Here is a 14216-nt window from a genome sequence, read left to right on the forward strand (position 1 = left end):
AAAAAAAAAAAGTTTAGTTTTATGTTCACGGCAAAATTAAAAGGAAGGTACAGAGATTTCTCATATACCCTTTCCTCCCACTCCATGCTTAGGAGTATTTGGATCTTTAAAAAGTGATTTACAGCTGGGCACAGTGGCTCACGCCTGTAATCCCAACACTTTGGGAGGCCAAGGCTGGCGGATCACGAGGTCAGAAGACCGAGACCATCCTGGCTAACATGGTGAAACCCTGTCTCTACTAAAAATACAAAAAATTAGCTAGGCATGGTGGCGGGCACCTGCCATCCCAGCTGCTCGGTAGGCTGAGGCAGGAAAATGGCCTGAACCCGGGAGGTGGAGTTTGCAGTGAGCCGAGATGGTGCCACTGCACTCCAGCCTGGGCGACAGAACCAGACTCTGTCTCAAAAAAAAAAAAAAAAAAAGATTTACATGCTATCATATTTATTAAAAAATTAAAAATGTTAAAATATGCTAAAAGAAAAGAATCTGGGAGGCTGAGGTGGGAGGGTGGGAGGATCGCTTGATGTCAAGGCTACCGTGAGCTGTGAGTACACCACGGCATTCCAGCCTGGAAGACAGGGTGAGACTCCGTTTTCAAAAAGAACCAGTAATTGATTTGTTGACTGTATGAAATTACTTTTCCTGGCTGGGCACGGTGGCTCACGCCTGTAATCCCAGCATTTTGGGAGGCCGAGGCAGGCGGATCATGAGGTCAGGAGATCAAGACCATTCTGGCTAACACAGTGAAACCCCGTCTCTACCAAAAACACAAAAAATTAGCTGGGCGTGGTGGCGGGCACCTGTAGTCCCAGCTACTCGGGAGGCTGAAGCAGGAGAATGGTGTGAACTTGGGAGGCGGGGCTTGCAGTGAGTCGAGATCGCACCACTGCACTCCAGACTGGACAACAGTGAGACTCCGCCTCAAAAAAAAAAAAAAAAAAAAAAAATTTACTTTTCCTTCAGTTTCCTGGTTGGCTCTGTGTTAATTGTGGAAAGCTTGTGGATTTTTGTGGAACAGAGTTTCCTAACAGTGCTTTTAGCAAACTATCAACTACATGATGGTAGGCAGATGGAGTTCTTGTTTTGTTTTTTGTTACTGTGTTTTACACCTTTCATCAATGCTACCTGGATTTGGTGGCAGGAAATAGTCAAACAATAAAAATAATACCTAATATTTGCTGCCTATTATGTGTCTGGGTACTTTCCATGTATTAATTTATTTAGTCTCAGAGCAACCATTGATATAGATGCTGCTATCCCTGTTTTTTTATTATTATTATACTTTAAGTTATAGGTACATGTGCACAATGTGCAGGTTTGTTACATAGGTATATACATGTGCCATGCTGGCTTGCTGCACCCATCAATTCGTCATTTACATTAGGTATTTCTCCTAATGCTATCCCTCCCCCAGCCCCCACCTGCTGAGAGGCCACTGTGTGTGATGTTCCCTGCCCTGTGTCCATGTGTTCTCATTGTTCAACTCCCACTTATGAGTGAAAACATGCGGTGTTTGGTTTTCTGTCCTTGTGATAGTTTGCTGAGAATGATAGTTTCCAGATTCATCCATGTCCCTGCAAAGAACATGAACTCATCCTTTTTTATGGCTGCATAGTATTCTGTGGTGTATATGTGCCACATTTTCTTAATCCAGTCTATCATTGATGGACATTTGGTTGGTTCCAAGTCTTTGCTATTGTGAATAGTGCCACAATAAACATACGTGTACATGTGTCTTTATAGTAGAATGATTTATAATCCTTTGGGTATATACCTAGTAATGGGATTGCTGGGTCAAATGGTATTTCTAGTTCTAGATACTTGAGGAATCGCCACATTGTCTTCCACAATGGTTGAACTAATTTACACTCCCACCAACAGTGTAAAAGCATTCCTATTTCTCCACATCCTCTCCAGCATCTATTGTTTCTTTTTTTTTTTTTTTTTTGAGACGGAGTCTCGCTCTGTCGCCCAGGCTGGAGTGCAGTGGCCGGATCTCAGCTCACTGCAAGCTCCGCCTCCCGGGTTTACGCCATTCTCCTGCCTCAGTCTCCCAAGTAGCTGGGACTACAGGCACCCGCCACCACGCCCGGCTAGTTTTTTGTATTTTTTAGTAGAGACGGGGTTTCACCGTGTTAGCCAGGATGGTTTCGATCTCCTGACCTCATGATCCACCCGTCTCGGCCTCCCAAAGTGCTGGGATTACAGGCTTGAGCCACCGCGCCCGGCCTATTGTTTCTTGACTGTTTAATGATTGCCATTCTAACTGGTGTGAGATGGTATCTCATTGTGGTTTTGATTTGCATTTCTGATGACCAGTGACGATTAGCATTTTTTCATGTGTCTGTTGGCTGCACAAATGTCTTCTTTTGAGACGTGTCTGTTCATATCCTTTGCCCACTTTTTGATAGGGTTGTTTTTTTCTTGCAAATTTGTTTAAGTTCTTTGTAGATTCTGGATGTTAGCCCTTTGTCAGACGGGTAGATTGCAAAAATTTTCTCCCATTCTGTACCTTGCCTGTTCACACTGATATTTTATTTTGCTGTGCAGATCTTTAGTTTAATTAGATCCCATTTGTCTATTTTGGCTTTTGTTGTCATTGCTTTTGGTGTTTTAGTCATGAAGTCTTTGCCCATGCCTATGTCCTGAATGGTATTGCCTAGGTTTTCTTCTAGGGTTTTTATGGTTTTAGGTCTTACATTTAAGTCTTTAATCCATCTTGAGTTAATTTTTGTATAAGATGTAAGGAAGGGATCCAGTTTCAGCTTTCTGCATATGGCTAGTCAGTTTTCCCAGCACCATGTATTAAATAGGGAATCCCTTCCCCATTTCTTGTTTTTGTCAGGTTTGTCAAAGATCAGATGGTTGTAGATGTGTGGTATTATTTCTGAGGCCTCTGTTCTGTTCCATTGGTCTATATATCTGTTTTGGTACCAGTACCATGCTGTTTTGGTTACTATAGCCTTGTAGTATAGCTTGAAGTCAGGTGCTGCTATCCCTGTTTTAACCAAGGGAAGCACTGAGGCACAGGGAGGTTAAGGATTTGTCCAAGGTCACACACAACAAGAATGCAAGAGTCAGGATTCCCACCTGGGCCACTGGCTGCAAACCCCAGGCTTTAACCACTGCCCAGCATGACCTCTCAAGAGAAGCAACAGCTTTCAGAAGTTGCCCCTGTGGGCTTCTGTAGACTGAGGTGCCAGTGTAACTAGCTACATGAATCCACCAACTCACTATAGAAAGGAGTACCCTGCTTCTGTAAGAGCTAGGTTGAGCCTCATAGTTTGCAGAAAACCTTATTATAGTTTTGAGTTAGTTTCCTACTTCTTTATAACAACTGACTTTTAAAGCAATAGAAAGCTTAAATGGAATCTCACCCATCTATCTATATTGTTTAGAAACTATTAGCAACTCAGAAAGTTCTCTCATGGCTGGAAGATATATGTGTCTCCAATGTTTATTCATCAAAACAAACACATGCACAATGAAAATATTACAGTTATTACCAATGGGATCTCATTACTCTTGGAAAAACAACTTTCTGCTGAGAATTCACAACTAGGACCTGCAGGTTTGTGGCCTAATTTCATGAGACTTATATGATCTGAAAAATGTCAAGTGGGTCTGGGCGTGGTGGCTCACGCCTGTAATCCCAGCACTTTGGGAGGCTCAGGTGGGCAGATTACTTTAGGTCAGGAGCTCGAGAACAGCCTGGCCAACATGGTGAAACCCTACCTCTACTAAAAATAGAAAAATTAGCCGGGCGTTGTGGCAGACGCCTGTAAATCCAGTTACTTTGGAGGCTGAGACAGGAGAATCGCTTGAATCTAGGGTGGAGGTTGCAGTGAGCTGAGATCACACCACTGCACTCCAGCTTGGGTGACAGAGCGAGAGTCCATCTCAAAAAAAAAAAAAAAAAGAAAAGAAATATGTCAAGTGAGGATTTAAACAGTCTAGGTTGATACTGCCCCAGTCTACCAGCAGAGGCAAACTCTAATCTTCTCTGGAGGAGCTCAACTTCAATTCAGGCCGCAGAGAATCCCATGGATAAAGATGTGAAGAAAATGGGCAACTCTGTCAAAAAATCACAACACACACAGAGAAACAACTATGAGGAATAATAGAAACAACAGATGATAGAAACATTCAGAAGAATGGCAAAACCCCCCACAAAAACCGACAAATGATAGATACAAACCCACAAAGACTTCAGATATTGGAATAATCAGATAGAACATGAAATAATCATTTATTTTATTTTATTTTTTTGAGACAGTCTCTCTCTGTTGCCCAGGCTGGAGTGCAGTGTCACGATCTCGGCTGACTACAACCTTCACCTTCCGGGTTCAAGCAATTCTCTGCCTCAGCCTCCCGACTAGCTGGGATTACAGGTACATGCCACCATGCCTGGCTAATTTTTTGTATTTTTAGTAGAGACGGGGTTTCACCATTTTGGCCAGGCTGGTCTTGAACACCTGATCTCGTAATCCACCCGCCTCGAGCTCCCAAAGTGCTGAGATTACAGGCGTGAGCCATGGTGCTTGGCCAAAAAGCGACAGACCAGAAGGCCATGGGGTCTTGAGTCTCACTCTGTTGTCCAGGCTGGAGTACAGTGAGTGGCGTGATCTCGGCTCACTACAACCTTCACCTCCCAGGTTCAAGCAATTTTCCTGCCTCAGCCTCCCCAGTAGCTGGAATTACAGGCGCCTGGCTAACTTTTGTATTTTTAATAGAGATGGGGTTTCACTATGTTGGCTAGGCTGGTCTCGAACTCCTGACCTCAAGTGATCCACCAGACTCAGCCTCCCAAAGTTCTGGGATTACAGGCGTGAGCTACCGTGCCTGGCCACATTTTAAAAGTTTTACAAAGATTAGCAAGGTATAATAGACAACAAAAAATGACCAAGTGGATTGTGAAAAACAAAAAACTCCAAAAAAAAAAAAAAAAAAAAAGGGAAAACAAAAAACCCAATAGAACTTGAGATAAAAGTGTAGTAGTTAAAATTTTAAAACTCGGTGGATGGATTAAACACAGCTGAAGAAAAAAAATAGTAAACTGGAAGATAGAGCTGAGGACATTATCAAGAATGCAAACCATAGGGAAAGAGATGGAAAAAAACAAGATGTTAAAGTGAAATGAAAGACAGAATGAGGTCTAACACATATCTCATTATATTTCCCAAAGAGAATAGGATAAAGAGCAAAGACAACTTCTAATATTAATAATGCAAATTAAGGCCAGGTGTGGTGGCTCAGGCCTGTAATCCCAGCACTTTGGGAGACTGAGGTGGGCAGATCACCTGAGGTCAGGAGTTTGAGCCCAGCCTGGCCAACATGGTGAAACCCCGTCTCTATTAAAAATTTCAAAATTTTTTTTGTTTTGAAAAACAAAAATTAGGCTGGGCGCAGTGGCTCACGCCTGTAATCCTAGCACTTTGGAAGGCCGAGGTGGGCGGATCACGAGGTCAGGAAATTGAGACCATCCTGGCTAATACGGTGAAACCCCGTCTCTACTAAAAATACAAAAAAAAAAAAAAAAAATTAGCCGGGTGTGGTGGCGGGCACCTGTAGTCCCAGCTACTTGGGAGGCTGAGGCAGGAGAACGGCATGAACACAGGTGGCAGAGCTTGCAATGAGCCGAGATTGCGCCACCGCACTCCAGCCTGGGTGACCGAACGAAACTCCATCTCAAAAAAAAAAAAAAAAAAATTAGCTGGCACATGCCTGTAATCCCAGCTACCTGTGAGGCTGAGGCTGGAGAATTGCTTGAATCCAGGAGGTGGAGGTTGCAGTGAGCTGAGATTGCACCACTGCACTCCAGCCTGGGCAACAGAGAGTCCACCTCCATCAATCAATCAATCAATAAAAGAAAAAGAAAAATACAAAAATTAGCCGGGCATGATGGCACGCATCTGTAGTCCTGTAGTCCCAACTACTTGGGAGGCTGAGGTAGGTGGATTGCTCAGCTCAGCGTCACTGCAGTCCAGGAATCTGAGACTGCAGTGAGCAAAAAATCAGCAAGAAAGGAGGGGGGACCCTATCTCTTACCTGCAAAAGCCATAAAATGGGAATTTAGCAAGATAACATGGATACATTTCTTTATTAAAAAAATGCTTGCTGGGCGATTACATGCCAGTAATCCCAGCACTTTGGGAGGCTAAGGTGGGCAGATCACTTGAGCTCAGGAATTCAAGACCAGCCTGGGCAACAAGGCAAGACCCTGACTCTCTAAAAAATAAATAAAAAGTTTTAGGCTGGGCATGGTGGCTCACATCTGTAATCCCAGCACTTTAGGAGGCTGAGGTAGGGGGATCATTTGAGGCCAGGAGTTTGAGACCAGTCTGGCCAACATGGTGAAACCCCATCTCTACTAAAAATACAAAAATTAGCCAGGCATGGTGGCATGTGCCTATAATCCCAGCTGCTCAGGAGGCTGAGGCAGGAGAATCGCTTGAACCCCGGAGGCGGAGGTTGCAGTGAGTGATGGCGCCACTGCATTCCAGCCTGGGCGATAGAGTGAGACTCTGTCTCAAAATAAAATAAATAAATAAATAAATAAAAATTTTTAAATGCTGAAGGAAACCATTTACAGAAATACATATATTTCTCTTTCTATGAAGCTCAAAAATTGCCAGACACTGTAGTTTGCACCTATAATCCCAGCTACTTGGGAGCCCAAGGCAGGAAGATCTCTTGAGGCTGGGAGTTCCAGACCAGCCTAAGCAATATAGCATGACCCTGTTTCTACAAAAATAAATAAATTGGCAAAATTTAACAGGGATACACACACAATGAAGAAAAGTAAGGAAGTGATTACTTTCAAATTCAAGATCATGGTTAACTCTGGAGAATTGGGTAAGTATGTAACTGGGGAGGTAAGCACACAGGCTCTTAAGCTATTGTAATATTCTACCTCTTAATCCAGGTGATAGGTATGTGGGTGTTTTATGTATTCTTTTGTATTAAGACATTTCATTTAAAAAATACACTAGCCAGGCACGGTGGCTCACGCCTGTAATCCTAGCACTTTGGGAGGCCAAGGCAGGCAGATCACCTGAGGCTGGGAGTTCGAGACCAGCCTGACCGACATGGAGAAATCCCGTCTCTACTAAAAATACAAAATTAGCTGGGCGTGGTGGTGCATGCCTGTGGTCCCAGCTACTCAGGAGGCTGAGGCAGGAGAATCGCTTGAACCTAGGGGGCGGAGGTTGCAGTGAGCCGAGATCATGCCATTGCACTCCAGCCTGGGCAACAAGAATGAAACTCTGTCTCAAACAACAACAACAAAACAACAACAACAACAAACCATTAAAAATACAGTCACATGCCACCTAACGAGTTTTCAGTCAATGATGGACCACGTATGTGATGGTGGTCCCATAAGACTATAATACCATATTTTTACTGTACCTTTTCTATATATTTATATGTTTAGATACAGAAATACTTACCATTGTGTTATAATTGCCTACAGGGTCCAGTGCAGGTTTGTAGCCTGGGAGCAATAGGCTCTACCGTATAGCTTATGTCATCTAGGTTTGTGTGGGGACACTATGATGATTTGCACAGTGATGAAATTGCCTAATGACACACTTCTCAGAATGTATTCCCATCGTTAAGTGAAAATGGGACCGTATATACTATATAAAATAGTTAATATATAAAATGACAATATACCTCATAGATACACACCACATTGAAAAACAGATACACAGGCTGGGCGTGGTGGTTCACGCATGTAATCTCAGCACTGTGGGAGGCCAAGGCGGGTGGATGGCTTGAGGTCAGGAGTTTGAGACTAGCCTGGCCAACACGGTGAAAACCTGTCTCAACTAAAAATACAAAAATTAGCCACACGTGGTGGTGGGTGCCTGTAATTCCAGGTACTTGGGAGGCTGAGGCAGGACAGTCACTTGAATCCGGGAGGTGGAGGTTGCAGTGAGCCGAGTTAGCGCTAGTGCACTCCGGCCTGGGCGACAGAGAGACTCTGTCTCAAACAAACGAACAAACAAACAAAAAGAAAGAAAAAAGAAAAGAAAAACAGACACACAGAGAAAACAAAACAAAACAAAAAAACCGTGGCACTGAAATCTACTTGATGAAAAACCCTGGTCTCCTAAAGGATGCTTTGTTCAAATCTGCAAAATGCTTTTCTGATCTCCTGTGCCTGTTACTGCAGTGCAAAGAAATGAAAACCAGGCCAGGTGTGGTGGCTCATGCCTATAATCCCAGCACTTTGGGAGGCTGAGGCAGGCAGATCACCTAAGGTCGGGAGTTCGAGACCAGCCTTGCCAACATGGTGAAACCCCGTCTCTACTACAAAAATACAAAGTTAGCTGGGCGTGGTGGCATATGCCTGTAATCCCAGCTACTCAGGAGGCTGAAGCAAGAGAATCGCTTGAACTTGGAAGGTGGAGGTTGTGGTGAGCCGAGATTGTGCCATTGCACTCCAGCCTGGGCAACAAGAACAAAACTCCATCTAAAAAGAAAAAAAAGAAAAGAAAACCAGCTAAATAACTTGGAAAATAGTGGTTACATGTTGACTTTCTTTTTTTCTGGAGATGTAGTCTCACTCTGTCGCCCAGGCTGGTAAGCAGTGGCACAATCTTGGCTCACTGCAACCTCCACCTCCCGGGTTCGAGCAATTCTCCTGCCTCAGCCTCCTGAGTAGCTGGGACTACAGGCGCACGCTACCAAGCCCTGCTAATTTTTTTGTATTTTAGTAGAGATGGGTTTCACCGTGTTGCCCAGGCTGGTTTCGAACTCCTGACCTCAGGCAAGCCCACCTCGGCCTCACAAAGTGCTGGGATTACAGGCATGAGCCACCGTGCCCGGCCACGTGTTGACTTTCTACTCAGAGAATACTTGGATTGAACCTCTTAGCTATTTGGATCTCAGACAAGGCATCACAAAGTCAGGGAAGGCTCTACCTCGTAAGTTGTACTGACATCTTACCAGTGCTGGTCTACAAACACAGGCCTGTATGTAGCAGCCAATGTTTCTCCTAGACTGTGGTTTCCATCTTTGGAGGTGGAAGCCGTTGGGGGACAAGCAGTCCCCAGCTCCTGCTTTTAACAGAGCTGTTCTGATTTTATTCATTTTACATGAGGCCTCCGATATGACTTTGTTTGATGGGTTCCACCTGTCAAAAAAGTTCAAACAGCATTGTCTTAGAGGAATTCTAGTTTTCTGGAGTTGAAAATGCAGACCACTTTCTCAAAACTTTCATTCTTGTGCCAGGCACACTGGCTCACACTTTGGGAGGCCGAGGCAGGCGTATCACCTGAGGTCCAGGGGTTCGAGACCAGCCTGGCCAACATGATGAAATCCTGTTTCTACTAAAAATACAAAAATTAGCTGGGCGTGGTGGTGGGCACCTATAGTTCCAGCTACTCTGGAGGCTGAGGCAGGAGAATCGCTTAAACTTGGGAGGTGGAGGTTGCAGTGAGCCAAGATTGTGCCACTGCACTCCAGCCTGGGTGCCAGAGCAAGACTCCAACTCAAAAACAAACAAACAAACAAAAAAACTTTCATTCTAGCAAGATTATATTGACCTCAGCAAGATATGGCTTCTAAAAATAAACATATAAAAACACAGCATTCATGGTGACCAAAATGTGCACCCAATGAGTAATTTGCACTGCAGCAAATCTTAAGATTGCCTGCTTGCTCTCCTCTCCTCAGTCCACCCTCCTAAGTAATACTCAATGGCCCTAGAACAGTGAGAGGAACATGGGGCAGATCTGAAACCAATCTAAGCCAAGCTGGTGAGTAAAATCCAGCTAACCCTCTGATCCACGCTGAATCTGTGTCCTTCACTTACTCTGGACAGCCTCCTGAGTGGGGGACTATGTGAGTCTACATCTGTCCATTCCACTTCTCAATCTGAAGGGCAAGCACTAGAGAAGATATGTGGTGTTTGTGGGTCAGTAATCAAAACTTGGGAAGGCCTGGAATCCCAGCATTTTGGGAGACTGAGGCAGGCGAATCACTTGAGGTCAGGAGTTTGAGACCAGCCTGGCCAACACAGTGAAACCCCGTCTCTTCTAAAAATATAAAAATTAGCTGGGTGTGTAGCATGCACCTATAATCCCAGCTACTTGGGAGGCTAAGGCAGGAGAATGGCGTGAACCCAGGAGGCAGAGCTTGCAGTGAGCCGAGATTGTGCTACTGCACTCCAGCCTGGGCAACAGAGAAAGACTCTGTCTCAAAAAAAACAAAAACACAAAAACAAAAATTGGGAAGTGATTTCATTATGGTAACTAGCAGGTATGGAACTGGGCTCCTTAAGGGGTTCATGGAGCTGGTGAATGAGCAAAGCTCCATCAGATGGTAAACGAACTTCTGCCAACCTCAGCAAAAACACCCTTATCCCACCTGCTCCCTCTGCCACACCTACCTAACTTGCCATGGAAAGGTCAAGCAGCCAGTCTGTCCAAGAATATAATGACTAGTTTACTGTTCTCTTGTTCACCAGCCCTGAACAACTGGTGTTGGGCTGGTCCTCTTTGGGAGACATGGTATGTGATACTGTGCTAATTGGGTGGCTAGAAGAAAAAAGGAATATGCATTTTTAAGTGGCATTTTAGAATTGTTTCAAGAGTTGCACCAAATATGCATTTTGGCTGAATGAATATTAAAATCAGCATTTGGTGATCATAGCCAAATATTGCTATTGAGGAACTGGTTGGAACACAATAATGAATTTGAAATTCTATCAAAAATTATTTTTTGAGACAGGGTCTCACTCTGTCACCCAGGCTGGAGTGCAGTGGCGCGATCTCAGGTCAGTGCAACCTCCGCCTCCCAGGTTCAAGCGATCCTCCCACCTTAGTCTCCCAAGTAGCTGGGACCACAGGTGTGCACCACCATGTCTGGCTAATTTTTTGTATTATTATATTAATAGAGACGGGGTGTCACCATGTTGCCCATACTGGAAAAAAAATTGATACCATTTAATCATTACAATCATCAGAATTCTCCTAAATTTGACGCTGGGCTGGTATGCTACTTTTTTTTTTTTTTTTTTTTTTGAGACGGAGTTTTGCTCTTGTTGCCCAGACTGTAGTGCAATGGTGCGATATCAGCTCACCACAACCTCTGCCACCCGGGTTCAAGCAATTCTCCTGCCTCAGCCTCCTGAGTAGCTGGGATTACAAGCACCTGCCACCACCATGCCAGGCTAATTTTATATTTTTATTAGAGATGGAGGTTTCTCCATGTTGCCCAATCTGGTCTTGAACTCCTGACCTCAGGTGATCTGCCTGCCTTGGCCTCCCAAAGTTTTGGGATTACAGGTGTGAGCCACCGTGCCCAGCCGATATGCTACCTTCTTAGCACCACCCATTGCTTTATTGCTCCTGAAGTATCTGCACATTTGTAATACTAAATAGATGCTCACTTTTATCTGAGGTTGGTGGAAGGGCAAGTTGCTTTCTGGCTGGTCCTACCACCAAATTGGTTGTTCCATGCCAATAGCAAGGTAAGGACTTATGTCTTCCTTCTCAATTCCTAGACTTTGGGCAGTGCCTCACGATGCCTTCTGAGATGCACTTACAAGACTTGCCATACTGATTTATTCCCAATATTTTGCCTGCCTTATATTTTAAAATTCTTACAAACTTTTGTTAGTTCAAGAGTATAAAGTTCTTGAACTTATGCAACATTCTATTTCCCTATTTTATTACTGCAAACTTTCCAAGTTTTAATTTTTTTTTTGAGAGTCTTGCTCTGTTGCCCAGTCTGGAGTACAGTGGCACAATCTTGTCTCACTGCAACCTCCGCCTCCCGGGTTCAAGCAATTCTCCTGCCTCAACCTCCCGAGTAGCTGGGATTACAGGCATGTGCCACCACACCCAGCTGATTTTTGTATTTTCAGTAGAGATGGGGTTTCACCATGTTGGCCAGGCTGGTCTCAAACTCGTGACCTCAAGTGATCCAACCTCGGCCTCCCAATCACACTAGGATTACAGGCATGAGACACTGCACCCAGCCTAGTTTTAACTTTTTGATTACAAAATTGTTTACATGATTAACTGAGGTGCTTTAATCCTCTAACATATTTATCTTTCAAATAACTGACAAAATTTCTACATAATTCTCACAACTAAAATATTTACCTGTGTTTGAAATTATTGGGATACTTGTAATACATCTGGATGTCAAGCCCATTGGAGCTACAGCAGCTGCTGCGCTGATCAGGTAAGACGGCAGTCATCTCCGTGATCACACAACTATGAACCATGCGCTAATTCAGGGATGCACTAATGCACGTACTCATTCTATTTGAGTCGTAGGCTGAAGGTGTTGATAGTCCATCATTTCCACTCTTCTGAAGCTCATACATCAGCAAGCATGAATGAAAATGACTTCTGCCTGTGCCTGGATCAAGATTTCCTAATAAACGTTCCTGTGTGTTGCCATTGGTTTAAATCTTAGGACTATTCATCGGTCTTATATGAGGGCTGTTTCTGGAACGCTTGTAAGGCAAGTTGTAGATGTTTTGGTGGGCTAATCCAATCCCATCGGTAAGTATTCTAGTTATCCCTATTCTGTGGGTGAGAGAAGGAAACCAAAGCCTGGGGCAGAGGGTGCCATGTTCTTCTAGTGTAGGCTGATGTATACATCTGATTTGCAGGACTGAAAAAGTTCTTATTCATCAAAACCACCCCTGCAGATTCAAGTTAGCCGGTACATGAGGTTGAGTTTTGGGTCTTTTCCTCAAGATAGGAAAATGGAGACATGGCACTTCAAACCTATACTAACCCACTTCCTGGAAGCTTTCTTTAATGTTCTACAGACCCAAACATAAGGAAGACATTCCTTCTTTGTTCTGATGCGGATCCTCAGCTTTGTCCCCTCTACTACTAATTCCAGGCGATACTTGGATTACGTGGCCCTTGTCTCCGTGTCTCAATTCACATGGCAAGTCTGCAAACTGCCAAATAAACCTAAGGTCTTTCATGCAGCACTTCCCTGCAAGGTTCCCTTGTGTTTTCTGGCATCATGATGCCTTAACTTCATAGCTTTTATCTTCACTTCCCAGCAAACTGAATTCCCTTGCAAACTCTCATCACAGTCCCACATTGAGAAACGTGACTGATATTCCTTTCCATCAGTTTAAATTCTGTGCCTTCTTCATGGCTCAGCACTCAGTAATTTTTTCCTAGTCCCTGTGCTCCATATCCCATTTATGCATGTTACTTGATAACTCTGGCCTTAAATCAAGGTACTTCAAGAACAAGGGTTGTATGTGAGCATCTGTGCCGTCCACTGCAGCTAGACGTGGGCAGGCCTAATTTGTGTACCAAATCAGCGATTTCAATGGGAGGGTATTACATAGATGACTGAGCGACTAAGGATGCCTATCACCTGCCTTTCTGTATGCTGTCATCTTGTGATCAGGAATACTTGACAAAAATAAAACAACCATTTACTAGAATAGTATCACACTAATAATGACAACTTCCTCTTTCCTAGTTCTTTCTTTTGCATATGCTGGAAACATCTATGATGCTATTCCCTTATGCAGTAAATGCTCAGACATACTTAGCTATCCATGGCTTGGTATCAGGTCATAAGAGGGCCGCAAAGCAAAGGCAGGTGACACTTCAAACTCAGCCAACCAAGATGTGCAAAGACACGAAAGAACTGGGATCGATAAGGCAACAAAAAGCAAACATTTAAGCAAATACCACCGAGTTGAGCATTCTAAAGACACCACACAATTTCACTCAACATTCACAAATGTGAGACAGCTACTGCTATGGACGTTTCATAGCTAGGAACAGTGGCTCAGCATTCAGGTCACTCACTCAAATTAGGTAGGAGGGGCCAGAACTTGGGTTATCACACACACCTCAAGTTCTACTGTCACACAGATTTCAAATTGAGTCTCTCCTAAGGATCTCAGGTCCAAAGACTAATCTTGTCTTCTACTTGACCAATGAATGTTCCTTAAGAAAATTTTGAGCCAGATACCACACTCCAATAATGATATAATCCAAGTACAGCAGCTCAATTTTACAACTTCATAGCATTTTGAAATCCTAGTGTCAATTCATTAACGTTCAGGATATAAAGATGGGCAGAATTTGCCTTTGACACAATTACTGTTCATTTTTTTCTCCTATGGTCAAAGAAGTCTGGGAGAGTATTACATAAAAGTGAAACAGCGCAAGTTTGGATATTGTCAATGTGGAGCAGGAAGGTCATGA

At 43.8% G+C, this 14216-nt stretch overlaps 2 long non-coding RNA genes across 2 annotated transcripts; one reads left to right on the plus strand and one right to left on the minus strand.

The window, feature by feature from the left end:
- The first annotated feature begins 1073 nt into the window (after nt 1-1073).
- LOC144333060 (uncharacterized) lies at nt 1074-3924 on the plus strand. The gene is made up of 2 exons (XR_013401402.1): nt 1074-1981; nt 3875-3924. It is a non-coding gene; the product is annotated as an uncharacterized LOC144333060 (long non-coding RNA).
- LOC144333056 (uncharacterized) lies at nt 3434-9142 on the minus strand. The gene is made up of 2 exons (XR_013401398.1): nt 8956-9142; nt 3434-4074 (listed from the first exon to the last, which is right to left on the minus strand). It is a non-coding gene; the product is annotated as an uncharacterized LOC144333056 (long non-coding RNA).
- Between the last annotated feature and the right edge of the window lie 5074 nt (nt 9143-14216).

This window comes from Macaca mulatta, chromosome 11, assembly GCF_049350105.2.
Source record: "Macaca mulatta isolate MMU2019108-1 chromosome 11, T2T-MMU8v2.0, whole genome shotgun sequence".
Taxonomy (NCBI): domain Eukaryota; kingdom Metazoa; phylum Chordata; class Mammalia; order Primates; family Cercopithecidae; genus Macaca; species Macaca mulatta.